Source organism: Erpetoichthys calabaricus, chromosome 2 (assembly GCF_900747795.2).
Source record: "Erpetoichthys calabaricus chromosome 2, fErpCal1.3, whole genome shotgun sequence".
In the NCBI taxonomy this organism is placed as follows: Eukaryota; Metazoa; Chordata; class Cladistia; order Polypteriformes; family Polypteridae; genus Erpetoichthys; species Erpetoichthys calabaricus.
Window position 1 is genome coordinate 173,723,068 of NC_041395.2, and position 26,520 is coordinate 173,749,587.

At 39.7% G+C, this 26,520-nt stretch overlaps 1 protein-coding gene across 2 annotated transcripts in view; it reads left to right on the forward strand.

Annotated features, from left to right (window-relative positions):
• LOC114646558 (ephrin type-B receptor 1) overlaps positions 1–26,520 on the forward strand; it is a 703,356-nt gene that overhangs the window by 464,021 nt on the left and 212,815 nt on the right. The gene's annotated exons all lie outside the window — the stretch shown is intronic.

A 26,520-nucleotide genomic window follows, 5' to 3' on the forward strand; every position in this document is an offset into this window, starting at 1 on the left:
TCACATACTCTACTTACCCACATGCGGGAACTGAATTGGTTTTATGTCCAGTTACTTAGCTACTATAACCAACTAACCATAGGCAAAACAGTGGGCAGAGTCAGCTTGGGGTTATTGTGACTTTTTTTCGCTTCTCCTTTCTGTATCTCCTTCCATAAACTCAGCCACAGTATTATACAGTACATCTTTATAGAATTTTCTAGGAAATCTTATAGATCATAATCCCCTTTTTTCCACATGCAATGAGTGGTCATTGAACAGCTTGGAATTTATTAAAACAACCTAAACCACATGCATTGTTCATCCCAGTCACCCAAAAGTCAATTTATAGGAGATACTGGAATGGCACCTCAGACTGAATTTTCCAGTGCAGTCATCGAAGTCCAAACAATGGAATTCTCTCTAAAGAATTTAATCATTCTTTACAGTTCTAGACACTTACAAAATCTATATGAAGGTGGTTTGAAGCTGTTCTGGCAGCTCATGGTGGTACCATGCCTTGATGTGTTTACAGTATATACCAATAGTACTAGGGTGTTGTACCGTGTTAGCCATTATGAATGTAGTAAGAATTATAGCAAAATGACACCTTTTATTGGCTAACTAAAGCTTGCATATTGTAATCTTTTTAGTTAGCCAATAAAAGGTGTCATTTTGCTATAATTCTCACTACAGTATATACCAAATAATTTAATCACATTATTTTTACTATAAATATAATTGAATCTGTGGTGCGCTCTTCACCATCTTCTTGCCCCCACTAGTGTAGTGTTCTTTATTACCATATAACCAATTACCTAAAAATTAAAGATTTCTGATGCCCTATTGTGTGTCCAGTCTGATTTGTAGCCTGTCATCAGTCAGATAAGCAGAGTCCACATTATTTTTTGAGCATTCTTACTTTTTATTGTACTTAATTTCCTAGAAATAGACTATTGACGTAATGTTTGTTCTTTAATTATGGTTTGCATTTCAGAATGACATTTACAATAATGGCTGTTTAGCTTTCATGCTGTCCAGTATGATTAATCTCATGGTAATTCTGTCTGTTACATTTTCCTGCATATAAGTTCTTACAATTGAATTTTCAACTGCACTTCATGACTTCTCCTTAACAAAAGAACTTATTAGTAATATGACTTCATCCATTTCAACTATGACTTTGTCCTGTCCTTAAATATGCTTGTACGTGATCCAACAGAATAGAAGTACAGCACCATTTTATGAAAAGAGAGCTCTAGTTCAGCACTGAATGTGTAGATTATTACCATAGGCGGCTGACAGTGCAAAGTGTGCTGTATATGATGAATCAAGACAGTTTTGTTTGTGTCACAAAGAATTGATCTTGAAGAGGCTAGGTAGGTGGATGTTAATTATCAAGCTGCTTTACTGAGTGAAGAACAGAGCTACAACCCCAATTCCAAAAAAGTTGAGACACTGTGTAAAATGTAAATAAAAACAGAATGCAATGATTTGCCAATTTCATAAGCCCATATTCTATTCACAATAGAACATAGAAAACATACTGCGTCAACTGTTTAAAGTGAGAAAATGGTCCATTTTTAGAAAAGAATAAGGTCATTTTGAATTTGATGGCAGCAACACAAAAAGTTGGGACAGGGCCATGTTTACCAGTGTGTAGCATCCCGTCTTCTTTTAACAACAGTATGTAAACATCTGGGAACTGAGGAGAACAGTTGCTGGGCTTTTGGGAGAGGAATGTTGTCCCATTTTTGTGTGATATAGGATTCCAGCTCAACAGTCCTGGGTCTCCTTTGTCATATTTTTCATTTCATGATGTGCCAAATGTTTTCAATTGTTAAAGGTCTGGACTGCAGGCAGGCCAGTTCAGCACCTGGACTCTTATACTGTGGAGCCATGCTGTTGTAATAGATGCAGTATGCAGTTTAACATTGTCTCCCTGAAAAAGACATTGCCTGGATGGGAGCATATGTTGCTCTTAAACCTGTATATACCTTTTAGCTTTGATGATGCCTTTCTAGATTTGCAAGCCGCCAATTCCATAGGCAGTAATGCACCCCCATACCATCAGAGATGCACGCTTTAGAACTCAGTGCTGATAAGAAGCTGGATGGTCCCTCTACTCTTCAGTCCTAAGGATGCGGCATCCATGTTTTTCAGAAAGAAGTTAAAATTTCAATTCATCTGACCACAGAACAGTTTTCCACTTTGCCTCAATCCATTTTAAATGAGCTTTGGCCCAGAGAAGACGGTGGTGTTTCTGGATCATATTCACATATGGCTTCTTCTTTGCATGATAAAGCTTTAACGTGCATTTGTGGATGACACGGTGAATCTCTGTTCACAGACAATGATTTCTGGAAGTGTTCCTCAGCCCATACAGTGATTTCCATGAAAAAATCATGCCTGTTTTTAATGTGGTGCCACCTGAGGGCCCGAAGATCACAGGTATCCAATACTGATTTTCGGCCTTGTCCTTTGCACACAGAGATTTCTCCAGATTCTCTGAATCTTTTCATGATACTGTGTACTGTAGATGATGAGATATTCAAAGTTGCAATTTTATGTTGAGGAACATTATTCTGAAATTGTTCCACAATTTGTAGATGCAGTTTTTTGCAGATTTGTGAACCTCTGCCCATCTTTACTTCTGAGAGATTCTAAGATGCTCTTTTTATAACCAATCATGTTCCTGACTTGATGCCAATTCACCTAATTAGTTGTAAAATGTTCCTCCAGCTGTTTCTTTTTAGAACCACTTACTTTTCCACCCTTTTGTTGCTCCCGTCCCAACTTTTTTGAGATGTGTTGCTGCCATCAAATTCAAATTGATTTAATATTTTTCATGAAATAGTAATTTCCACATTTGATATGTAATTCTATGTTCAATTGTGAATAAAATATGAGTTTGTGAGATTTCCAAATAATTGAATTCTGATTTTTGTTTACATTTTAAATGGCGTCCCAACTTTTTTGGAATTGAGGTTGTACAATATTTAGGTCAGATGGCAGCTGCAATATAAATATTTACTTTAATCCAAGAAAATAATTTTCATCATCCAGCACTGGGAGGGAAAGAGTCCAAAATTCCAGCACAAAATGCTCCATAATTTTTGCAAAGATTCATCAAATAGTCTAACCATATCTTGGACAGTTCGTCATTTCACTTATATCCTATACTGCCAAGAAACAGTGCCAACAGTCAAGCATCAGTGCACCACCACAAGAGCAGGGTTTAATAGCTTCCTTCACCTGTGTTGCATTTGAACACTGCCAGTTTTTGCCACCTTGGTCTCGGTTCAGCAATCTGGCACTTGTGCAAGTTGGGATGCAGCAGATCACATTCTATGTCAGCCAGATATGTTAATAAATGTCTGTTTGTGGCCCAGAAGGTCTCCAAAATGACAGTCAGAGAGTGCTGAGTTGCAATGTATTATTTGGGCTTTTTTGATCATTCTGTTCTGAATAATGGCACACAGTGGAGGAAGAGGGCAAATAGTGAGGCTCAGAAAAACTGAAACTTTTAGAAAATCTTAAATGTGAACACAATATTGTAAGTATGTACTAAGGTACAAAAAACAAACCTTTTAAAATATCCAAATCAAAAAATAGTGCCTTATAAAATGGGCTGATATATGAGAGATTCCAGAATTGTTTAAGAAAGTATATACCTAAGTATATATGCAGCTATCTTTCTATTTATCTTTAGTCATGATATGCTCTGCCTCCCTATGAATTCAGCATCGGACCACTGGGTAAAACTGAAGCAAGTGTTTCTTCTTCCCAAGTGAAGGCAGAAAGACTTCCTTTAGAAAGACTCACCTAGGAGGGTAACCAGTACACCACAGATCAAGATGCACCCAGTGAGGTCTATGGAAGAAAGCATCAAACCCACCTCATACAGTCACATAGTATCCAGCTATGGAAACAGGAATATTGGAAAAAAAATTAATTTTAATATGGTATGCTTATTATTCAGTTGTAAAGATGGTTTGGTAGTGGTATTGTTTCTTTACCTGGGTGTCTGAGTGCCTTATCTATCTATCTATCTATCTATCTATCTATCTATCTATCTATCTATCTATCTATCTATCTATCTATCTATCTATCTATCTATCTATCTATCTATCTATCTATCTATCTATCTATCTATCTATCTATCTACTGCAATAATATAAACATACGTAGTTAGAACTTACCAAGATTTAATGAGTCATTTATAGAGAAGCTTCAAAAGGATAGCTACCTTGCATATCATACTGCACAGTGTCATGGATGTCTGGTCAGCTTTTGTCTTCATTACATTTATTCGTGCACTCTACAAACAACACTTCCACTGTGAGTCGAATGTAATTAAAAACCCTATCTTGTGATGCATATAGACGTATCCTGATTCTAAAAGCTGTTACATTCATTAAAGTACAGATAGAATGTGTCATTTATACAAAGAAAAGGCTAGGCATTAAAAGTCACCTTCTTGGAGGCCTAAATTGTATTTTTTAAAGAATTGCCACTACTGTGAAAAGCATGGGCTATTCTTGACCATGGCTTATTGTACAACTCTATTTACTCTGTAATAGTATATTTCATTTTTACATAGCCCATTATTAATCCATGATATTGCAGCTTCTCCCTTGCTACTATCTCATTAAGTCCAATAATGTCAACATCAGTTCCATTCCAGCCTTCTTTCTTTTTAAGCAGTTTAACCTTGAAGCCTAGAGCTTTGCAATTTATTTTCTACATGTTTAATTTTGAAAAGATAGACAGACAGACAGACAGACAGACAGACAGACAGACAGACAGACAGACAGACAGACAGACAGACAGACAGACAGAAAGAAGATCATGGAAAAGCACATACAAAATACATAACATTCTTAACGTGTTTTAATCTAATTCAGGGTTGCAGGAGGCTACATCATTTTGAGGCAGCATTGGGTCCAAGGTGAGAAAAAAATATTAGAAAGGGCATCAGTCTCATTCCTCACAGGACATACACAAGCATACTTTGCTAATTTAGAGTCTCCAACTACCCTAACACACATCTATGGAGCAGTGGCAGAAAGGCCAAAATACTTTGAAGAAAACCCCAACAAACACAAGAAGAAAGTGTAAACTCCACAAAGGCAACAGCCAGGCATGAGATATAAACCCTCTCTGAGGCAGCTTAGTTAACCTCTATGCCATCCTGTCAACCCAGTAAAATTCATACTCTTAAGATGTTTTGGCAGCTGACTAAGCTGATGATGGATAACTTTTTGTTCATGGCTGTGAATGTGGCTTAGGGTATCAAAAAACACCTTCTTATTTTCTCTTTTTCCTTATGCATATCAAATGGAGGATGTGCCTCCAGCCTCTGAATTGAGAGTACTGCCTCCATTATTTTCCTCTCAACCTTTCCAAAAACTCGTTCAATGGGGAGCATCTAAAGACTCAACAAGATGTCTTTGCCAGTTGGAGTTCAACCTTTTAGTCTGGAGAGAGAAGAAAATTCAAGCCCAAAAGTTTAATAGTGACTTCAAATTCTAAGAATATTTTTGTTAAAATATGTTCCACTTGTGTACTGTACACCAGACAGTTATTCCAGTAGTCACTTTTATTCTACCATATACTATATAGTCTCTTTAACTTTATTTTTAAGCAATATTAATAGTAAAAAAATAAAACAAAATATAAAAATTGCAATACAGTATTGTAAAAATCAGAATAATTTTCCTGAACTTTAGAGAGAGCACCTTGGCACTTGCTACAAACAAGAATTCAAGTGGCAACTGCTCACCCAAAAGCTCGCCCAGTGGTTGCTTCTTAGTTTTAATTGGATTGGGACTTAACCCAGACAGTATGGCAAGGCTACAGCGACAAGTAATGACCTCCACCTCCACAATTATGGAGCGAGGGCTCTGCAGCTTAAGGCCAGTTTGTTCATTAATTTCTGGCATGATGACAAAGGCTTGCATAGGTGACAAACAAGCATGTGAGTTGTGTGGAGACGGTTCAAGGGTCCCAGTGAACATCACCTTCCCCCACCACCCTCCTGAAGCTGGAAGCCAAGTGTGAAAGTCGTCTTTTTCAATCAATTCAGACCACAGCTCAGCATGCGCTTATCTCCAGATTCTGACGGAGCTTGCGAAATATCTCATTTATTAAATCCCAAGGCCTGCTTTGTCTGTGCGTATGAGTGGGGGAGTTAATACAGAATGGTCAAAGATGCATTTTTCAATAAAATGATAGAAAACATGCAGAAAAGAGCTGTGGCCTACTTCCACAAGGTCACTATATATCTCTACTAATTATAAGGGACAACTATGTGCTATTCTGTGTTTGCACATTTTTTTAACTGGTTTTGCATGTTTTCTCCCCCTTTTGATTTTTCATTACCTTTGCCTTCATGTTCACGGGCATCCATTTGTCATCCTTTGGTACAATGTGTTTCTGTTCGATTTTTTTTCTTCTTTCTTCAGTATCTGCACTTAAAGATTGAAGCGAGCGATTTCAGATACAAGGAAAGGTGCTCACACGCCATGGCAAGGATCAACTGTGCTGAGTGTGGTGCATTGCTGAGAGTGAACAAATTAAGCTAAATATGAAGTTTTTTTAAAATAAGAGATGCCCTCTTTATATATCAAATTGCGTTTGACTTCAGTTTTAAATGGATATTGGTCAAAAAACACAGTGCACAGAATACACCAAGCAGAATTACCACATGGGTGGAATGGCTGCTCAACTTTGTCACCATTAAATGTCAGAGAGTTCAGTTTCCCTTCCAGCTTTCCCATTCCTGAATGAACGTGATCATTTAAATGATCTGCACTGCTCTGGATGAAGGGCCATTACCTTTCTTGCTTGCCACCCTGCTGTGAACCATGCCATTTTATGCTAGTGTACCAAGTCCATTTTGCACAGATCAAGATGAAGTGTCCAGGGCTGACATCATAGAAATTTACCACCACATCTTGCTGGACTCATTCTTCATTTTATTTTCTACTTTTCAATTTCAAGGAGCTGGAAATTAAACTGACAGTACTGGGCACACTGGGCCTGATTGCTGTTGATAGTTAGCCTAACTGTATATCTTTAAACAGTGGAAATAAAATGGAGACCCTTTACAAAAACAAGAATAACATATTCACACTGATCTAATTCCAGTTGGGTAATGAGACTGGAGGTCAAAAAGTTGTGAAGTAGCAATGCTAACCGCTGTGTCATCAGGCTGATCTTTTTCATGTAGTGTCTAATAGCATCTCTTTTCGTTTTCTTAACCACTTTTCTTGGTGAGAATCATAGTGGCAGCAGTCCAAAGTTCCCTCTCTCTACAGATTCCTCTTTCCGGTGAATTCCTTACCATTCCCAAGCCAGCCAAAAGATGTAATCACTTCAGCATGTCCTGGGTCTGCCACGGGGTCTCTGCCCAGTTGGACCTGCCTGGAGCAAGTCTAGCTGCCCTGTTGTTACAACATGCCCAAACCACCTCAGCTGGTTCCTTTTAATGTGGAGGAGCAGTAACTCTGAATCTCTGAACTTCAATCCCTATCATGGACTGTCAGCTCAGCCACCAAGCGAAGAAACCTCATTTCTACCGCTTGTATCTGTATCTCATTCTTTCAGTCATACTTACAGCTCATGACTCTAGGTGATCTACCGCTTGTATCTGTATCTCATTCTTTCAGTCATACTTACAGCTCATGACTCTAGGTGAGGGTAGGAATGTACATTGACCAATAAGCAGAGAGTTTTGTCTTTAGACTCAGCTGCGGCTTCACCACCACAAAACTGCTGCTGCCACATCAATCTACTTATTAATGTCACGTTACCTTTTCCATCATTTGTGAACAAGATTCCTTGACCTCTTCCATTAAGGGAAGTTGTTCCCCCTTACCTGGTGAGAGCAATCCTCTCTATTCGAGAGAGAACCATTACATCAGACTTGGAGATGCTGATCCTTGTCCCAGCCACTTCACACTTGGCAGTGAATCGCTCAAGTATGTGCTGAAGGTTACAGTCAGTTGAGGCATGTGGACAACATCATCTGCGTAAAGCAACAGTGCTACTCCTACGGCTGGACACCGTCACATCTTGATAATTCTGCCCATGAAAATGCAAGCAGAAGTGGTAACAAGACACAGCCTTGATGGAGTCTGACACCCACAGTAAACAAATTTGACACAGCTGTCTCTGTATTCATATAGAGAAGGAACAGCACACAAGAGTGACCCTCTTGCCCCATATTCCTGCAGCACTTCCCTCAACGTGTGTCGAGGACGTGGTCATACAGTTTTTCCAAATCTACAAAAGACATGTAGACTGCGTTATCACACTCCCACCTTCCACCTTCCAGCAACTCAATCAGGGAGAAGAGCTGGTCTGCTGTTCAACAGCCAGCATGGAATCAATATTGTTCCACTTGTATCTTTCTCTCTACCATCAGCAATAAAATTAATATTTGTACTGTATGTCAGAGGATCCTTTTGGTTTATCCAATTGTCTTCATCTCTGGCTACCTTTGGGGTGTTAATTGAAATGCCATCAATTTTACATCATCACCTGCTTATCTTTGAGCATGGGGACAATCTCCTCATAATATGCATCTATGAACATTTACAGTGCCATTCTCCAAAGAGGTGCATTTTATATGTTGTTTGCATGTGCTTGTACTGTGTGAGAAGCGTGTGTGAATCTGTGCAAATGTGTTCATGCATTTGTCAGTGTTTGGCTATTTCTGTAACACATGTGGGGTGGGTAGTGACTGGGCTATGCAAATGTGTGTTTTTTACATGAGTGTGGATGTGTATGTTGCATTGTACATATGTGAGTACATATGATATGTTTTGTGTGCACTGTGTAACCTTATGTGCATGTTTCTGTCCATTTGTGATTTTGTCTTGCAACATGTATTTCGGTTCTAAATATGGGTGCTTGCAGTACATACAGTACTTGTGCTTTTGTTTATGAGTACTTTATGTTGCACATATATGCATGTTGAGTTAGCATGATGCTGCTGTCACAAATGCTATGTCCACACAACTCTAGGAGACTGGGTTCAAATCTAGACCCAATTACCAGATTTGCATACTCTGTTGTACAGTATTATACAGTATTTTTCTCTGGTATTCCATTCCTTCCACATTGAAAAGACATGCAGCTTAGACTCGAAATTGTTCCAGTACAATATGAAGGAATGTGGATGTGAGAGGGTGCCAGGATAGGCTCTTGTCCCCCGTACTCCATATTCGAAAATGCAGGGCACAAAACTGAATGAATGAATCTCCCATATAGTGTGTATTAATGTGTAAGGGACAGGACCTGAAAAGCCCTTGTTATCATCAGCACTGTGGTGGCATGCTGGCGAGTAAAGCACTCAAGTTCAGCTTTTTAAGTTTCAGCTAAATGTAGAGAGGTTTGCACCTGCGCTCAGTCCTATAATTAAATCTAATATACATGTTAATTATGTTGATACACATGCTTCTAAAGAGCTTCAGCTATTGCAATTAGCAACCTAGCAATCAAGGTAAATGCTTAATTTGAAAAAGAAAAAGGAAAAAGGCCTGTGCCAGGAATTGCTTGGTAAACAAACGAGCGAGTGCGTACACAACAAGGCTGCGCGTGTGAGTGACACTGTGGTGGGGGAGTGAGGAGAGTATGGGCTGGCATCGCTATAGCCCTCAGCATAGTTCTGCAGCATTCTCTTTATCTATTTATCCATTTGTTAGTGGGTGAAAGCAAACTGAGAAATACAGGGGGGTCCCAGGAAGGTCCAGGATCCTCTTATTAATCCTTTGCACCTTCCAAAAGCCAAAAAATCTAAATTGAGACTTTATAAATTGCACATTACTGGGTTTGCAAAATATTGTCGATCTTCACTGGCAGAGCTAAAATACAACTGTCTGTGAGCTGATCACAGTCTGGGTGGGGCTAGTTATTTGAGTGGCAGCTGCCAGTCCAACTGGGAAGAAGGCGTGTCTTTTGACAAGCCTTAAAAGAATTTGAAAAATATGACAGAGACTTTTGGAAAAAAAGTGTAAGACTTCCGGGCAGCCATTAGTGCTTGTCTAGAGCCGAGTGATGCTGAAGACACTGACTGAAGAAAGCAGAAAAGTGACTCTGGTGTTCTTGTTGCAGGGGAACACTGCTTTTCCCTCAAAACGATCTGCTTCAGACTTCCGTGACCTTAAATAACTAGTGTTGTGATTTTGTCACAAAAGGATCAAGAAAGAATGCAGGCCTCAAAAAACAAAAGCCAGACCTGCTCTTTACACCACAGGTCTGCACCACACTATTAGCTCTTACCAACTTAGGAAGTCTGGCTCTAGACTTCAAAGGTAGGCTACAGTCTGCAGATGCTCAAAGATGAAGCAAAGACTAATAAAGGTGCCAGAGTGGTTTCCAAAAGTCCCATCCACATGAATGTTCCAGATAGAACCTTTGTTTGTTTATGTCATGATTTTAAAAGGACCCTAGTAACACAGGCTAAATCCAGGTTTTCTTAATCTGTCAGGGCCCTGCTAGTTAGCCTACCACACATTAAAGATTTCAGTTTGTGATTCTGCATATTAGGAAGCTTTTCAAAGCAAAAAAGAACCAACTTCATATGCAGAGGACATTCCACAGAATTGAATGGTGCTCTGTCAAGCAATGGCTCTATGAGGAACAACAAAATCTAATAAAGAACCATAAAAATTTCATTAAAGAACCATTATTTTTAGAGCATAGGTAACATCATAGCATAGAGGTGCTTTACATTCTCTGGTAATGGAGTCAAATCTCAGTGAGTTGCATGGTTTCTCGGAGATAACTTGTTTTTCATGGATGCTTCAGTTATCCTCATTATCTCAAAAGCGAGTGTGTGATTGATTGAATGGCAACCCAAAAATGAGCTGGTATAAGAGTTATTTTGTGCATGGGTTTGTCCTGAGAGTTGGACTGGATAGGGAGGGATTTCAGGTTCGAATCCTACAAACATAATTTATGACAATTCAACCGATCATAGATGGAAATATGATTCATGAACTCCCCACCGGCAACATCCATCGCAAAAGTAATTCCTGGCTAGATATCTGCCTGAGATTGTCTTGTTCCCCTTTCAGGGATGGTTCTTACTTTGCACCCCATCCTGACATTAAAGGCCCTTTGAATATTAACTTAAATTGACTATGTTCAGAAAATTAATAGATTGATTGTATTTTGCTGTGAATGCCTTTGAGATGTTGTTTACTATGAATGGTTCCATATATTAAAATGATGATTAATGTGACATCCTTAGTTATGTGATTTAAGTCAGTGCTCATTGGAATTCCATGCATGTCATGAATATGATTTATCTTGTAAATTTAGCTCACCTTGTTATCTTTTGTTTATCTGTACACATTTTTCCTTCTAGAGCACAAAAACAAGGTTGCTATAAAAATACTATATAAAAAGCATATATTTATTTTAGCACTACACTTCATCTGTCTCAGATTCTTTTATTTTAAGAATGTATATGTTCTTCTATATCTATAAAGTGCAGTGATGTGCTGTTTAGGAAGGAAGATGCTATATAAAATAATTTTTTGCATCAACCCATAAACAGCATCATCCCTCAGACTACATTATCAGAACAACTCATCCAGCAGCAATATCCACTCCCCTAAGAAAATAAGCTATATTAAAAAATGTTATAATAAAATCAGAATGTTTGTATGAAACTGGACAATGTTCCATCGGCTTTATTATTATTTAAGATGGAAAATGCATTCCTTTAGCAAAAAAAAAAAAAAAAAACAATAAAATTGGAAAATGAACAACACCAAAGATCAATGTTCTCTATGCAGTAAGGCAGCATTTTTTATGTGCTTTCATTTTGAGAATATAAATTTTTAAAGTGCCGCAAGTCGAGTGGCTGCAGCCATCTGCTGCGGGTTTGTAGCCATGGAATACAGAAAGCTTTAGCATTTGTTTTGGCTTTAGGGCATTTGTCATCATTCAGAGCTGGAAAATGTTTGCTCTGCACCTTGCATGGAACAGTTCTAAATGGCCTTGTTTTATCTTATTTAAAAAAATAATGTGAGTTTGAACTCTGTTACGTTCTAATGAATTATGCAGCAGAATCCTTCCGGTTTTCTCAGTTTCCTAAAATGCCATGTCTGACAAATTCTCATGAAATGAGCTGGTTTGTGGAGAACAAATGAATTGCTTGTGACTGCAGCTTTCCCAGCAGCATCTGGCACAGGTCAGAACAGGGTGACAGTCCATCGAAGACACTTCTTCATCTATTCACACTTAGTCATTTGGGGCCAATTTAGAGTCACCAATCAAACAGACCAGTCTGTCTTTAGGATGTTCCTCACCTTTAATTCTGACTTGGCCTCTTCTTTTTATCAAAGCACTGTAGAAGATGTCATCATAGAGTGAGAACTCTGCTCTGTAATTGAAGTCCATTAGTTGACTCCGGAGCAGGTATCTTTGAGTCATGAGTTTAAGGTTAGCCTGACGGCAAAGCTCTGTGCTTTTGCTTTGTGGTTATACTGATAGGGAGCCCCTGCCTTATTCCAAGAATAATAGCCAGTTATGAAAGAGTTGCAATGATGACAGAAAAAAAAGTAAACAATTATTTATGGATGTACACTGCAAATTTGGCAATATTGTGACTGAATCAACCAATGAGAGATTAGAGTAGGTCGTGTTGGAGGTAGTCAAGTAATTATTCTTGTAAAATTAATAATCAAATTCTGCCCAAGCTGTGGGAAGGGAAACTTTCAACATCGATCTGGCACTGATAAAACCTAAAACATTTGTCCGGGGCCCAGAGGAATTATGATTTATAAAAATTTGATACTGTTAAAAAAAAAGGGGGATGCAGCAATTCTCATAGCACTAATTCAGGCACAGCTTGGGTTATATCAGCATTAACATGTGAAGCTCCAGTCCTCAAATAAAGGTGGCTCATACAGAACAAGCCGAACATTCGTTTGTTTAACATTATGAAAAAAATCATCCCACAGTGATCCTCACCACCAATACAGCTTTGGCAGGAAGTATAATGAATGAATTAGATGATTTCTCAATTATGGTTTCTAAAAATGCTATGCTGTCATAAAGGGTTTTGGCAGGTCTTCACCCTGCCTTTATACTTCCTAACAAACATGACTACTTGCCATTAATATCATAGCCATCTTGCTCCTAGTCTTTTCATGCTGTTGGACAGAAGAGTACCAACTTTTACAACACTACCACACTATGGTCGTTAAACCTTTATATATCTGCTTGAGGGCAGCATGGTGGCGCAGTGGTAGCGCTGCTGCTTCGCAGTTAGGAGACCCGGGTCCTCCCTGCGTGGAGTTTGCATGTTCTCCCCATGTCTGCGTGGGTTTCCTCCGGGCGCTCCGGTTTCCTCCCACAGTCCAAAGACATGCAGGTTAGGTGGATTGGCGATTCTAAATTGGCCCTAGTGTGTGCTTGGTGTGTGGGTGTGTTTGTGTGTGTCCTGCAGTGAGTTGGCACCCTGTCCGGGATTGGTTCCTGCCTTGTGCCCTGTGTTGGCTGGGATTGGCTCCAGCAGACCCCCGTGACCCTGTGTTCGGATTCAGCGGGTTGGATAATGGATGGATATCTGCTTGAGTCACTTCTCATTATCTTTACATTCCATTTCAAAAAGTGTTTTTTTGGTTTTGGATAAGTATGTATTGAATGACAGAAGCACACTTATTTAAGTGTAAGGTAGATGTGTGGTGGATCCCAGCTGTTACTTTAAATTAAGTTCTTCAACAAGAACATGGGGACACAGATGGAAACTTGTTATGGATAGACACAACTTTTAGATTTTTTTTTTTCACTCAGAGAACTATAGAATCATGGAATAATTACCAAGTAATGTGGTAGATGGTGGTACTTTAGGGACTTTCAGAAATCAACTCCATGGCAACTTTTTTGGACTGTATGTTCTAATTTTCTTAATGTAATGGCTATTGCTGCGTGATTATCAAGCACATTTTACTTTGTCGAATTAACACTAAGTAGTCGGAATTACTAATTTTCTAGGGTAGTCTTTTAAACATATGTGTTTTTATAGACAATGATGGAAAAATATTCAATTACTTAGGCCGGATACCTAAAGGCAGTAGCAATTACTTGCCTTCTAGTCAAAATGGATGTCAGACTTAGGGACTGTTGTTGCTGGAATTGACACCTTGAGAATGTCAGATTACACAATAAGGATTTGCGGAGGATGAGAAATTACACAACCCCATGCAGACCTTTCAATACAGTTTCACATATCTGAATTATAGCTAGCTTGTTGACAGACAATTGCAACACGCTACCTGATAGCACTGGTGCCTGTAAGGAGGGCTTTCCAAGTGTGGCGATTTAAGCCACAATCTCGATCCTTTAATTTTCCTTTTTCAGTTCTGTTGTGGTATGACTAATACTAGATATCAAATAGACAAGCCTCTCTTCTGTTATTGCAGTCCAAAGAAACAAGCATCATTATTCCGTTCCTGAATTATACTGTATGCATTTGACTTCCAACGGAGCGCTCATTTGCTCTCAGCTCTTGCACACACAAAGCCAGACATACCACTTAAGACAAACCTGTTTAGTTTTGTCAGGTCGCAGTCAGGTTGGACTGAGCCATCAATGCTGGTTACTTCTTTTGATGTTGAACTCTTAGTCTTTGTAGCAGGACACATACACATTATGGTGCTGGTTTGATTAGGCTTACCTACAGTATTTGCCTTTGCAGATATCCTTTAGTTTATTTGGTTGGTAAAAGTGAACTTTTATTGCTACAAGCATTAAGAAACTATCAAAGCAGTCTTAGCAGAAACTGTAACAAAAAGTATAATGAGGTTGTTAAATTATATCATAATCCTCACAATATGCAGATTCCATTCCTGTGAATTCGCATTTTTGTGTCTAGAAAATTGTAACCAATTTTGCATCAGCCATGGTCTACTGGTCCCTATTCACAGTCATGCACAGTATAAAAAAAATATTCTGAGAGGCATATCATACAGCAGCGACATGTGAGATTGAGCAATAACAGGTCTGTGATACCCTTAGATAAATGGAGTTGTATGTGCACTTCACTCAATGAATGAATGTGTGGCTACCCTGCGATGAGAGGTGTGGGTAAACTGTTGAACCTCTTTGATGATGTGAACTGGGGTATGCAGTTGTTTGACACAAATGAGAAATTCCCAGTAAGTGCAAGTGATAAGCTTGCACTAAAAAAGTTCATGTCCTTTGTACACTCTGCCTAGGGACTAGGGACCTATTACTGATTGGACGGATTAGTGAGGTTCTTGGATTGGGCCTGCCATGGATGCTGGCAGAGCACCAAGAATGGTCAAACTTCAGTAGAGGAAATAAAAATCACAGGAATATTTCATTAGGCGAACATTTGGAAGGATCAATACTAAGTCTCATGGAGCGAAAGCAGAGGTCCAGGGCACCCACCTGATCCCATCTACATTTGCTCTAGCCCACATCCCCCATTATATCCTGGGTGACCCCTCCTTCACTCCCTGTGCCCAACCCTGTGAGTCCTGGCCACTCATCCCACAGGAGCTGGAACAGTTTCCTCCTCTGTCCCTCCATTTTCACCTACAGGGGCCCAGGTGTCTCCCTGCCAGCTTTGGCTTCTGTTGTGTTAACAAGTCTCAATGTTCTGATAATATTCCATGTGTTCTCAGTGTTTTATTCTGTTTTCAGATAAATTTATTAAATTTTAACAATTGTAACAAAGTTTAGTGCTAATGAAAATGTATTGCCATGTGCTCCTAAGTGCAAAGGCATTAAGATGAGCTTAGTTGATTTTCGTTACAGAAAATGTTAGATTAATAATAAAAGGTAATATAAGTTTATAGTGAATGGTGTCCACTTGAACCTGTCCCTATTTTTCCCATAGGAGGAATAGTTCAGTTTCCGCGATTTCCATTGCTACAGGACTTTTCATGAATCTAACCCCTGCAGATAATGAAAATTGATTATATTTTACATAGATCAGGTCCACTATGGCAGCTTCATATAAAAGGCAGAAACCAATCCTGGATGGAGCACCAATCCTTCCTAGGACACACATGTATATAGCCACAATTTTCCCATGAACTAATCAAAAACTTTATTTTTCATAGGTGAAAAATGCTGCATGTCTGTAGATGTTGACAGCCTTTCCTGAGATAGCTAAGAGATCTTTGCTGCTGATAGGCCTTAGGTTGTTTTGGTTAGATGGCATCAGGACCTTTTTGTAATGAACTAAAGCATTTTCTCCCACAGCTCATCCAAGGTATTTTTTTGCTTTATTATTCGACTCTTTTTCAACAGACTGCAGAAATTGGCTACTATGTTACACAAGGCCCCCCTGCAATCTCATACTTGAAGATGGCGGTTCAGAAAGTGGATGGACTGAGGTATCAAAGGTTTTAAAGCTGCAAGCATCCAGCTGTCTCAATGGAGCTATGAGTAGATACATTGTACTGTAGTTAGATGGTAAACCTTATGCTGGAGGGAGTTGTTAATGGAAAACCAGCAACACAGAGCAGAATCATGTTTCACCAGACTGGAATTCATTATCCATTTGAATGTGAGAGAGCCAGGGCTTAGTCTGGAAGGGAAACATTGTGAGGGCTTAATGTGAGCTGCCTGTAAGGTGTGCCAGGGCTTGCTACAGCTGCTGCTATGAATGATCATTTTGCTTTTTATTTATTTTACTTCTCCTTGGCAAATTAGTCTATTTTATTTTCATTATTTTCTCTGCATCTTGCAGTTGCACTTAATGTATCTTGAAGTGGCTGAATCATCACCAATGATGGACACAGCATCAGAAATTCATGGTATTCTGTGTTAGCTTACATAACAATACATTCCAAGTGGAATCGAAGACTAATAAAAGGAAGGAACCTTTTGACACTAAGAAATATTTACTACTATTATAAAACTATACCTTCTTCCTCTTTTTCCATAGCTATTCCAATTTTTTGTTGGGTAGCTATTACTTTTGCCTATACTTCTCCAATAGAGGATATTGCAATGTAATAGTGCTTTTCTTCTGGTATTTTAGAATTACAATATTTTTGTGTTTTTAGTTGCATGTCATTTTCTTTTGTTTGCTTAACCATGTTGCATTTGTAAATTATAAACCGCACATCTGACATGTGGACTGTTCTCTGAATATTCAACCCAGTCCATTCTCAGATACCCAGCCATCTTCTTTCCCATCGTCCTCTTTTTCTCACTCCCTTGACTCTTCCCAACATTACTCTTTCTTCAGTCCATCGTCATCAATTCTGCATGCATGTTCAAACAACCCCAGTTTCTCAAGTTTGCTTACAGTGATCTTGTCTACAACTGCTCTTGTCAGATCTTTTAATTATTCACCATATCAATCCAGCATATTTAAAGTATTTTCTTGGAACAACTTATTCGGAATATGTGCAGTTTCCCAATATTCCCCTTCGTTGAGTCCATATTTCACATACATATAGCAATGTAGCCATCATGAATAAATCCAGTTTACAAAGTTTGTCATAACGATGCCCTTATTCTTCCATACCACCTCACGTGATTTCAGTTTTCATTCATATTTCCTTACAAAGAATGAAGGAATGAATTCATCTTTAAACCAAAGGGCAAATAGTTTGCTTTCCCATCTAGCAAGTAAAGAGTCATTACTGTTATCTTAGGAAAATTAGAATCTCTTACAGCTGTGCCTAATATGTAGGGCCTTTCTGTGGTTTAGTGTAAAGTGGGGTTGCTATGGTGTGGGGTTACATTCACAAGTACAAAAAATAAAAAGATTCTCAAGCTAAAAGAAAATACCTTTAGCTCAACATAAAAAAGGCTGGTGTTTTGTCATCCCCACAGAACGGCAGAAGGGAGAGTTAAAGTTGCAGGTTTATGTCATAATAGGGAACTGGACAAGTCAAAGCTGGTAAGGTAAACAAAAAAGAAATGTCTGTGAGGAGTAAGTAAAGAAAAAGTATTAATTTTCACAAGTTCTAACGTGGGCGGCACGGTGGCACAGTGGGTAGCGCTGCTGCCTCACAGTTGGGAGACCTGGGGACCTGGGTTCGCTTCCCGGGTCCTCCCTGCGTGGAGTTTGCATGTTCTCCCCGTGTCTGCGTGGGTTTCCTCCGGGTGCTCTGGTTTCCTCCCACAGTCCAAAGACATGCAGGTGATTGGCGATTCTAAATTGGCCTTGGTGTGTTTGTGTGTGTCCTGTAGTGAGTTGGCACCCTGCCCGGGATTGGTTCCTGCCTTGTGCCCTGTGTTGGCTGGGATTGGCTCCAGCAGACCCCCGTGACCCTGTGTTCGGATTCAGCGGGTTGGAATATGGATGGATGGAAGTTCTAACATTTATCAATACTGATAAATTTATTAAAATCTCAAAAGCACAACAAAGTACAAAAAGAACTAAATACAGGTAAGTTATGAGAGCTCCTTGAGACATCACATTTTAACTTTTGCAAGAAAAAAGTAACTGTATAAATGTACTTAAAAAGACATGAAAAGTAAAACTGCTTCCATCTATCCATCCATCCTCTTCCGCTTATCCGAGGTCGGGTCGCGGGGACAGCAGCTTGAGCAGAGATGCCCAGACTTTCCTCTCCCTGGCCACTTCTTCTAGCTCTTCCGGGAGAATCCCGAGGCGTTCCCAGGCCAGCCGGGAGACATAGTCCCTCCAGCGTGTCCTGGGTCTTCCCCGGGGCCTCCTCCCGGTTGGACGTGCCCGGAACACCTCACCAGGGAGGCGTCCAGGAGGCATCCTGATCAGATGCCCGAGCCACCTCATCTGACTCCTCTCGATGCGGAGGAGCAGCGGCTCTACTCTGAGCCCCTCCCGGATGACTGAGCTTCTCACCTTATCTTTAAGGGAAAGCCCAGACACCCTGCGGAGGAAACTCATTTCAGCCGCTTGTATTCGCGATCTTGTTCTTTCGGACACTACCCATAGCTCATGACCATAGGTGAGGGTAGGAACATAGATCGACTGGTAAATTGAGAGCTTCGCCTTGCGGCTCAGCTCCTTTTTCACCACGACAGACTGATGCAGAGCCCGCATTACTGCGGATGCTGCACCGATCCGCCTGTTGATCTCACGCTCCATTCTTCCCTCACTCGTGAACAAGACCCCGAGATACTTGAACTCCTCCACTTGGGACAGGATCTCGCTACCAACCCCGAGAGGGCACTCCACCCTTTTCCGGCTGAGGACCATGGTCTTGGATTTGGAGGTGCTGATTCTCATCCCAGCTGCTTCACACTCGGTTGTGAACCAATCCAGAGAGAGCTGAAAATCATGGCATGATGAAGCAAACAGGACAACATCATCTGCAAAAAGCAGTGACCCAATCCTGAGTCCACCAAACCGGACCCCCTCAATGCCCTGGCTGCGCCTAAAAATTCTGTCCATAAAAGTTATGAACAGAATCAGTGACAAAGGGCAGCCCTGGCGGAGTCCAACTCTCACTGGAAACAGGTTTGACTTACTGCCGGCAATGCGGACCAAGCTCTGGCACCGATCGTACAAGGACTGAACAGCCCTTAACAGGGGGTCCAGTACCCCATACTCTCGGAGTACCCCCCACAGGATTCCCCGAGGGACACGGTCGAATGCCTTTTCCAAGTCCACAAAACACATGTAGACTGGTTGGGCAAACTCCCATGCACTCTCTAGGACCCTGCTAAGGGTGTAGAGCTGGTCCACTGTTCCGCGACCAGGAAGAAAACCACACTGTTCCTCCTGAATCCGAGGTTCGACTATCTGATGGACCCTCCTCTCCAGGACCCCCGAATAGACTTTTCCAGGGAGGCTGAGGAGTGTGATCCCTCTGTAGTTGGAACACACCCTCTGGTCCCCTTTCTTAAAGAGGGGGACCACCACCCCGGTCTGCCAATCCAGAGGCACTGTCCCTGATGTCCATGCGATGTTGCAGAGGCGTGTCAACCAAGACAGTCCTTCAACATCCAAAGCCTTGAGGAACTCTGGGCATATCTCATCCACCCCTGGGGCCCTGCCACCAAGGAGTTTTTTGACCACCTCGGTGACCTCAGTCCCAGAGATGGGGGAGCCCACCTCTGAGTCCCCAGGCTCTGCTTCCACATTGGAAGGCATGTTTGTGGGATTGAGGAGGTCTTCAAAGTACTCCCCCCACCAACCCACAACGTCCCGAGTCGAGGTCAGCAGCGCACCACCACCACCATATACAGTGTTGACACTGCACTGCTTCCCCCTCCTGAGACGCTGGGTAGTGGACCAGAATCTCCTCGAAGCCGTCCGAAAGTCGTTCTCCATGGCCTCCCCAAACTCCTCCCACGCCCGAGTTTTTGCCTCAGCAACCACCGAAGCCCATTCAGCTTGGCTTGCCGGTACCTATCAGCTGCCTCCAGAGTCCCACAGGACGTCTTCAGCTTGACGGCATCCCTCACCGCCAGTGTCCACCAATGGGTTCGGGGATTGCCGCCACGACAGGCACCGACCACCTTACGGCTACAGCTCCGGTCAGCTGCCTCAACAACAACTGCTTGTGTGTTCTTAATTTAGTCAGAATGTGTTTGTCTGTACTTGTGACTTAAATGAAGATCAGACCACATTTTATTAGCAATCAATGCAGAAATACAGGTAATTCTAAAGGGTTCACTTTCTTTTACTTGCAGCTTTATATGGTGGGCAACTAATGTAGTCTTACATAAGATATATTGCTAATAAAACAAAATAGACCACTAACAACAAAAAATGGTGCTTTTTATAAACAGAATTGAGTATTAGTCAACTAACACAACCACTGCCCCCCAAAGCATAACTTTCAAGCACTACCTTCCAATTTATGTGAAAATCATTGCTGCAGTGTTTGAAGCATGGCAACAGAGTGAATAAATGTAAGTCAGCATTCTGATTACTGGAGCATTTCTTTTAAAGGTCCTTGATGAACAGAAAATGTACACTTTCACATTCAGACTAATCCTCACACTGTTAGGTGTAAAGGTTACATTACGCCTCAGATTTTCCCATTTCCTTCTGTCTGCTCTGTGTCGTCTTTTATGTCGTGGTGGCCCTTTCTAGTTTTTCTAACTAGGATTTCTTTCTGGTGTAGGGCTGGAGATAAAATTGGATTTTAGAGATGATTCACTACACAAGTGAGTTTACAAGCTTCACCAGTTACTCACTATTTGCAGAGACAGTTTGTTAGAACAGTCCTCATTTAGTACAGTAAACCTTTCTCCAAAGATTTAAATTAATACATTCATAAGTTTTATAGTAATAGGTTTTATAGTAATAGTAATAGGCCAGATGACCTGCTAGAATTGATATAAGTTTTTCTACTTAAAATATCAACAATCAGAGAATAGGTTTCCTATTTCCCATATCTATTTTAGATATACTAGTCTCAGAGGTAACAACACTATACCCATTAAGAATTCTGCAGTTTTGCAACAAACTATGAATGCTAATTATTGAAATGACCATTTCCACTGCCAAAGTCTGTGCCATTCATGGCATTCCAGAAGAGTGTGTGTTCCTCAAGGCTCAATGTAAGGGAGAAGCTCACAAATGTTTTTAACACAAACTGACTGGAAGAAGTTTGTGTCTTAACTTCTCCTCTTGTCTCTTTCAAATGTGTTTGTCAAAGCATTTGGCAATTTTACTAAGAGCATCTCCAGTCCTGAGGTGTGGCAAGCTAATTCAGTGTTTGCTTCATCAGATAACCCATTACAAATATTTTTCATTGCAGCTTGTAAGTTCCAGCTAATATCAGTACAAAATTAACAGTTAATGATGACCAATATCCCACATTATATTTGTCCAGGTTAAATCCCTACCAGTTAAAAGAAAAATGATATACAGTATATCCTCATCCCACTTTCATCATTACCAAAGGAAGGCTGATGTAGGTATAAGATAATAAAATACTGAGAAAATGATCTTACCATGTCACAGGCATAAGCATTTAACTGTTTAATTGCTTTTTGTTAAACACTTTTTAAACTGGGAGAATGATATCTTTTAATATCTTCAATGCCTTCAATGCCATCCAGCCATCCTTGTTAAGAGGTAAACTCAGAAATATGCAGGTGGATGAGCCTATGGTGCCCTGGATAATGGACTCTTTGTCAGGCAGACCACAGTCTGTGAGACTCAAGTACTGTTTCAGATATGAATGTGAGAAACACAGGAGCACCACAAGGAACAGTCCTGTCTCATTTTCTCTTCACTACAGTTATAACACCAGGTCATGTCACTTGCAGGAATTCTCAGGTGATTCTGCACTTAAGGGGTGTATTGATAAGTGGGATGAGACATAGCAGTATAAGAGTCAGGTGAAGGACGTTGATGCAGATGCAGAAAGACTTGTCTGCAACTAAACATCAGCAAAAACAAGGAATTGGTTATTGACTTTCCTTGCACAAAAGAGCCTTTTGTGTAAAGTCACTGTTCAGGGATTGAATGTAGAGGTAGTGCAATGCTACAAGGAAATGACAGTTCACATCAATGACAGGTTGGACTGCTTTAGCACAGAGGAAGTATATAAGAAAGGGCAGAGCAGGCTCCTTTTCCTTAAGAGACTGCATTCATTTAATGTGGGAAGTGACATATTTCAAAAATTCTACAATTCCATGCTGGCCAGTTTGATTTTCTATTCTGTGGTGTTGTGGGCTGGTAACATCAATTCAAGAGAGGCCCACTGAATCAACAAGCTGATTAGAAAGGGCAGGCTCAGTTATAGGATGTGCTCGGGACTTCTGGAGGCAGGAGCGAAGGAGAGAATTAAAACAAAACTTGGTGCCATTATGAACAATGCTTTGCATCCTTTCTCTGACACAAAAGGATAATTATCCTTAATTATTTCTTCCATTCATTTTCTTGTGATGCATGTTAAGCTTACTGACCTATAGTTTCTTGGATTTTCCTGGTCACCCTTTCTATATAACTGAATAATATTTAGCATTTTCCAGTCCTTCGAAATCTCCCCAGTGCACAGTGACTACCTAAAAATATGTGTCAAGGGTTTATATATGTACTCATTAGCATCCTTGACAGCTCACAAATGACAACTGGATCTACCCCCACCCTGGCCAAGAGCCTATCCACACTTCCAGGGAAATCTCCCACCTGTGCATCCAGAAGGCAACACATGGTGCGAGACCCTCTGTCTCTGGAGCAAACCTGAAAAACCATCAACAATGAATCCAGATTATCTTGTAACAGCCTTTATAAATACCACCTTCATTAAATATGGACAGTATGTACATGTTGTGCCATAAGACCTTTTACAAAGTAGGCCACTTACTTTAGGTGAATGTGACAAAAAGATTATCGATCACAGCCAGAGCTTTTTTTAGCTTAACTTATGTTTAGCCGAGTGGTGTGTTAGTGTTCCATAACTCTGAGTTCTAGATCAGTAGTGGTATGACTCAGGGCTTCCCCCATTTTGGACTTATAGGATCTTTCAATAATAAAACATTTTTAAGCCATGCGTACAACTATTAATATTAAAGGTGTGAGAAAAGACAATATTATTAAAATTACAGAACGTGGCAAAGAAATGTGTGACAAAATATAGTTTTGACTCCTGGTTTAGTGCTCTTCGACTATGGCAGTGTCTTTGAATCCCAAGGTGGCTGTCTTAGATTTTTCTGCTAAAAGGTCAATGCACTTTGTTAATTTCAGTTGACATAAACTCATCGATCAATTGCCTTTAAGGTCAATGAGAAATATACTTTAAAATGACATTAGACTGAGTGTCAGAGTCATATGTTTGGATGCAAAGAGTTAGGCAAATAAAGATTGACAAGCTATGTTGGGCATCAATGGTCTATTCTCATGAAAACTTTCCTTTATATGCCAAAATTGAGAAAAGGGTTGCAGTACTTTACAGTGCTTTTTAGACAGTACTTAATTGTAAATTATACTTGCATGTAGATCTGTATATTGCCATCAAGGGGAAAATATGAGAAAAGCAGGCTATTCCATATACTGAAGATACCCTCAGACTTAACAGCTTGTGGTATACCAATGTTTGCATCTCAATTTTCAGTTCTGTCATTGCTGATAACCATATTTGCATGCTTCACTTCTCACTGCTTTTTCATCTCTGGTGACTGTTTCATGTTGTATTCCAATGTATAATATTTCAGTTTAAATGACATCATTTCCAACACATACTTTCTACAATTTAGAAATTATGTCTTTATGTTGCATATACAGTAGTGAAATCATTTTAAAAGCTCTTAAGATTTTTAAATTAAAATTTGTTTTGCCACATTATGAATTTTTTACACACTTCAAAAGTATCCTTTAATCTGCCACTTGATTGCAAAATTTTAAAATGAATACTAATGTTCCTTCCACTAATTTTCTAATCTATTTATCCAGTTCAGATTTCTTGTGGGGAGCTGCTGGCAAGGTTAGATATAAGGTGCAGGAAAACAAACTACTCCAGCCCACTAGCACAAGCTTGGCTTAAGGACTGAATTGGGTCAGAAATGGACTGGATGTATTCAAATATCAAGAAACTGAAACTGACATCTGAGACCATAACCATTACGCTGAAGAATTTAAAAATTAAGAACTCGGCTGAATACCGAGATAAGTTCAACTAAAACCACAAGAACAAGTTCCTCTTTTGTGTGCTGCAGTTAAAAATTAACTTTTGAACCCGGATGTTTTATTACTAAAATTGTCATGATCTGAAATAATTAGTTAATTAATAAAACAGATATGCTTTTAAAGATAATATTAGACCTGAAACTTTCAATAAATGTTAAGTGAAAATTAAATTAGCCACAAGGAAACACTAATTATGCTAAGAAATGTACAGGGGAGAGAAAATATTTTCTAATTAACTGGTCGTTAAATGTAATCTGATCTTCTTCCAAGTCACAAGTTAAATATTCACAGTGTGCTGTGCAAAATGTAAGTGAACGTTTGGATTTAATAACTGGTCAAACCTTCATTGGCAGTAATAACCTAAAAAATTTCTTCTGTGGATCAGAAATGCACAACATTCAAGAAGAATTTTGGACCATTCTTCATTTAATAACTGCTTCAGCTCAGCCATATTCGAAGGATGTCTGGTGTGAACTGCTCCCTTGAGATTATTCCACAGCATCTCATTTAGATGGTCTCTGGCAAACTTTGGGTGTTCGGTTATGTTTTATGGAGAGCAATGGCTTCTACCTTTATAGAGAGTGGCTGGAGTACTAAATCTTCTATTGTACATTCATGGGTAGTGTGTAGTTAGACTCTTTGAAAGTACTTTGTAGCCCTTTCCAATTTTATACAAATGAACAGTTCTTAATCAAAACTCTTCTAAGATCTCTGTTTGGTTAAGCGTGTTTCACATCAGCAAATGCTTCTTGGTAATAGAAATCTCAAAATGTTTGAGTCTTTTTTATTGATCAAAATATCTCTAAACCATACCTACAATCTTGTTTCAATGAATGGACAGCAGGTTTGATAACTCCGGACTTCAGTTAACTTTTGTTGAAGTCACCAACCTAATGATTCACTTAATTTTTCCAACCTACACCTATGAATGTCTGAATGATGTATTCAGTATGTAAAAAAACAGTACAAAAACTTTAACGTTAATCCAGATTGTGTTTGTTCATTATTGTAACTTAAATGAAGACAAATCTATCCATGAATATGATTATTTCCAGTGGGCTCACATACTTTTCTTGCCACTTAATATCTTTATTGTATATATTATGGGTTATTATACATTTGAACAAATAGAGTTAGGTGAACAAAGGCTAGGTTGGAATTAATAGTGTGGAAGCTAGCCCAGACACAGACAGGCAGACACGTTCATGTCACCCAACACACGTTTATTTTTCACTAGCAAAATACCACGCTTCACAGCAGCGAAGTACTGCTTTAAAATTTTTATTAAGAAGAAAAGTAAACCTTTTTAAACTGAGGGAAAATATACCAATAATTATTTATTAAGGATCTCTTTGTATACCACGTTGTCAGTTCGGCTCTCTGGTTGTAATATGACCAAGCTGTGCGCTGAGCTTACTCTTGAGCATGCAACGTATAGTTGGCCATGTGAAAAGCAATCTTGTCTCAAATCAGTGCCAACCTTTTGTAGGGTCTGTCCCTGTGACTTATTAATTGTCATTGCGAAACAGAGCCTTACTGGAAATTGGAGGCGTTTGAATTGAAATGGGTTTCATCGATAACTTCCCATCCAGCTTTTGAGAGTTTAAACATTCATAAACATCAAAGTGTCCAATACTCAAATCGTCACCTGTGAATCTAAGATGTTTAAGAGGCATTGGCGGTTGTCCAAAGGTGTAAAATATTTGGCCATTTCGGTACACTTGAAAGCAACAACCGAACAATTCAGCGGCAGCCATCAACTCACATGCAGAACCATAGGTGAAGGGCTTAAGCATTTCACTCTTATAGTGCTCCTGTGTAGTATAATTATCTCCTGTACCGTCATCAGTCCACACCTTGAACCTGTCCCATTCATTCAATACATAAGACACAATGTTCCTCTGGATATCAAGAGTGAGCCTGATATGGCCATGCAATACGTAACACAGAGA